Source organism: Athene noctua, chromosome 5 (assembly GCF_965140245.1).
Source record: "Athene noctua chromosome 5, bAthNoc1.hap1.1, whole genome shotgun sequence".
In the NCBI taxonomy this organism is placed as follows: Eukaryota; Metazoa; Chordata; class Aves; order Strigiformes; family Strigidae; genus Athene; species Athene noctua.
Window position 1 is genome coordinate 33,750,687 of NC_134041.1, and position 3,877 is coordinate 33,754,563.

Below are 3,877 nucleotides of genomic sequence, written 5' to 3' on the forward strand. Positions count from 1 at the left end.
AGGGAGGAACCCAAGGGGGGGGGGGGGCGTAAAGTACATGCACACACATAAATAAGTGTATATAAACCCCTCTACTATTAAGGAAACAGCCGGTGGGAAAACTTTATCGATAGATCAGCCTTACCTACAGAACCACCTTCTTGACAGAGGAGGAATTTAGGATATGTCATGTGTTCCCCCAAAGTTGCCTCAGCTGGGAAGCTGCAAGTCTGGCTGTGGCGGTAGCTTGTGGACTGTTCACATGTTTCTGGTAGCAATTGGCTTAAGGGCAACAAACAAATTACTCCCAGGAGGTAATCAGAAGATACCAAGGTTTTGGTTTTAGTGCGATAGAATTATGTTTGAAAGGAACAGGGATAAAATAAAAGTATACTATCTTCAGAATCAGCTATTCGAGACCACCAGTTATTCTGTGGGTTAACTTTTGTAGGAGGTGACTTTATTGATTTTTTTTTTTCTTTTTTCCATCTGTGATCTCAGTTTGATAGCCAGAAAGCAGTTCAGTTAGTATCATCTTTAGAGTAGGTGCCTGCTGCTTGGAAAAAAATCAGGATTATGAGTGTCACTGAATTATTCCTTTGGCATTTTTAAATGCCTTACGATATTTTTAGGTCTGGGGTATAGATGTTCCCTCTGAAAGGGCAGAAACATGCCTGGGAAAAGCACCAAGGGGCTGTGAGACATCGGAGGTAGCAGTCTGCCTTTCATCGCTTGGAAAGGCTGCTGGGAGGCCGGACTAGGAGAAGAAAAGGCCTTTAATTTCTGCTGCACAGCAGGGTTTCCCTGCCTCGCCTGTGGAAAGGCTTTCCTAAAGTAGGGTGTAATTCCTGTTAAGTTGTTAACTGGATGCAGATTTTGTTGATCTGCTAGGGTTCTTGATGGTGGAGTTGAGTGATGAAGGGCTGACCCTGGGATGCCATACACAAAATTGCAGAGGAGGTAACACCAGGCCCCCCCAGGCAGTCTCTGCAGAGTCACCCCAGGCCACAGGCTGGGAGAGGCTCCGCAAAGCTTCGCCGTTCCACGCAGCCGTGGGGAAACCGTCCTCGGTGAGATAAAACTGAGAGAAATAGATGCAGAGCGTGATTTCTGGATACTTCCACAAAAGGGTGTAGATTTTACTTACGCAGCAGTGGTAAACCTCGTTACAAGGAGAGTAATTTGCATAGAGGACGATGCATCCGATGTTTGCATGGGCATCTGTAACTGCATCCAGATAACCACCCACCCCAAACAGCACAGATTCGGGATGGTAGCCTCGCTCAGTACAGTCTGTAGCATGGCCTTTTTGGACTACGCTGCCTGAGGAACTCCTCAGTTCACAGAAGAGGAGGTGTTTGTTTCGGAGAGTTGCTGTTGATCTGTAAGGGAAGCCAAAGACCCTGTCAAATTCTGCGTAAGGGACTCTCGCTTCTTCACCAGCCCGCATGTGGTAGGGACACTTGGCGCAGGTGTGGTTCTGTCTCTGCCAGCAACAGGGCTTTACCACAGTCCCCTGGTTTGTCAGATATTCTTGGAAAATTGTTTTCTCTCCTGGATTCAAGTTCTGTTGAAAAATCTCCCCGTTTATGAGCTACATAGCTGACAGTCCTGAGTGAAAAGGGGAAGTATTAGCTTAAGTCAACCCTTCGATTTATTTGGCACTTGAACCGCAAAAATAGTAGGGGACAGTCTCCTCAAAAACGTACTGAAACTTGTAGCAGCGTATAGCAACTTAGTGACACACAGAACAAAGCGCCCTTGCAGCCTAGGAACATTTTTCCTTTTCACAAACTAGCCTTTTTTGCTAAAAACGTAAGTTGAAAATATTTCTCCGGCTCTGCTCCCTTACCCTAGACAGGACAAACTGTATAATAAAACCAGCCATGATTTTCAGGAATTGATTAGCAGATGAGCCTTATGAAATCTGGCAAAGCAAACAGGAAAACACCACCAAAACCCAAAAGGTATAATTACCATCTCAGCAGCTCCAGCTCAGTAAATACTCGTCTGATTTCCTTCACTGGCCTTTTAGGACTGGTCCAGAGTTTCCACTCCAGTGATGTGGCAAGCTTTCTTTTCAAAATCCTATGATGAAGAAGAAAGTTACTATTGCCTCCCCAACTAGCTGCCTGGTGATTCAGATCAAACGGACTGACGAGTGCTGGCTGTGTGTCAACAAGACGAAAGAGGAGGCCAGAATATGGTGTTCTTTGGAATACTTAGAGACGCCGGGGGATGTTTAACTGTGGGCTTTGAGCCTGGACACCCCAAGCAGTCTCTAAAGCCCTTGTGACTTTTGGGGTTATTTACAAGAATGGTCATCAGAGAACCAATACATAGGACTATGAGGTGCACATTTCCAAATGGTTTGGTGGAGCTCAAAGTGTATGCAGTGTAAAGAGGGAGAAGTAGATGTGCTGTCTAGGTTACTGGTTTAGGCCACTGCGATAGCGGTACTTACTCTAGTGTCAGAGAAAGCAGAAATTTAAGTGAGCTAGGAAGGGGGCTTGGGTGCATGTAACCATGCCATGGGTTAGATGCACTGCATCTACTCAACATGCCTGAGCATCTTCCTTAGCTGTGGAAGGATTTTAGTCAATTGTCGTGATTCACAAGAGAGAGAGAAACACAATGGACATTAATAGTAAATGTATTGCTATCTGCGTTTCAAAACTGCCTTTCTGTTGATTCCAAACAAGTATGACATTTGTTCTTCAGGAACCTGTTTCGGAGATTTTGGAGAAGAAGAAATAGAAGCTCACCTGAGCAACACCTTGCCGAAACTGAGACACAGGTGCAGCCTGCAGAAGATGCAGAGAGTGTGCAGGAGGCAAGTCACTGGTGTACAGGCAGTTATAGCTGACTATGGGATATTTTAGAGATGGTGTAAAAACAAACAAACAGAAAAACAACTCAAAACCCCCAAACCCCAGCCTCCCCAAACCTGGATTTTATTGTGCGGCACTTGAAAGATACCCTTTCTAATTTAGAGATTTCTGTGTTCAAGGCTGTGGTACTTAGTAAAGCCCTGAAATTTTAATTGTTCAAGTGGTATGTATAATGAAAACTCATTACATGGTTACAGAGGGACTAGTGTATATATATATATATATATATATTTCTAAAGTTAATGGTTACATATTTGTTTGCAATTCTCCTGTTCATTGCTCCTCCCTGCAAATCTAAACAGAGCTCAAAAGAAAGCTATGGAGTAGGCATCTGATTTAATGGTGCCTACTTGGCTCTGTAGCAGGGCTCTAAGAGGGCAATAAAATCCTTGTAGGATTTGGTGAAATCACATAGAACGAATGTAGCATTAAACAAAAGAAGTAACCCATAGATAAGCCGAATTCTTGCTTCACTTCAGCTATTTGCCTTTTAACTGAATGAAGAGAAGAAAAAAGATGACAACTATGTCTTACTGTTGTTACTTGAGCACTGGGGAAAAGTTAGGGTCCCAAGCCAACTGGAAAATGAGGCTCTTTCTCATATCTTCACTCTCAGCTGAAATTGAAGCCTATGTTCTGTTTTCTGTTACGCTAGTGGGAATCCTTTGTTGGCTTAGACTAACAGCATTGAGATCTGAGAGCAGAGAACTGCAGCGAGTGCCCATCTTACCTGAACGCTTGAAAGAATTGGTCTTAGATCTGATTGAGAAATCTGTCCCTGGTGTTCAAGAGTCTTCAGCATCCAAAAGAGCTCTCTTATATGACTGGCTTCTTGAAATGGGGTCTAGGAATTTCTGAGTATTTTGAAATACGTCCTGCAAGAAAGGAGGACACAGTTTTCAAGTTTAATATGGGTCATTTAGAATAAAAAAGCAAATAGGATCAACTATGATAGTAATACAAGGATTTATGATTAATTTATCCCTGTTACTTTAACCATCTCTTAG

At 43.4% G+C, this 3,877-nt stretch overlaps 1 pseudogene; it reads right to left on the reverse strand.

The window, feature by feature from the left end:
- Positions 1–287: 287 nt before the first annotated feature.
- Positions 288–1,867, reverse strand: LOC141961085 (putative C->U-editing enzyme APOBEC-4; annotated as a pseudogene).
- Between the last annotated feature and the right edge of the window lie 2,010 nt (positions 1,868–3,877).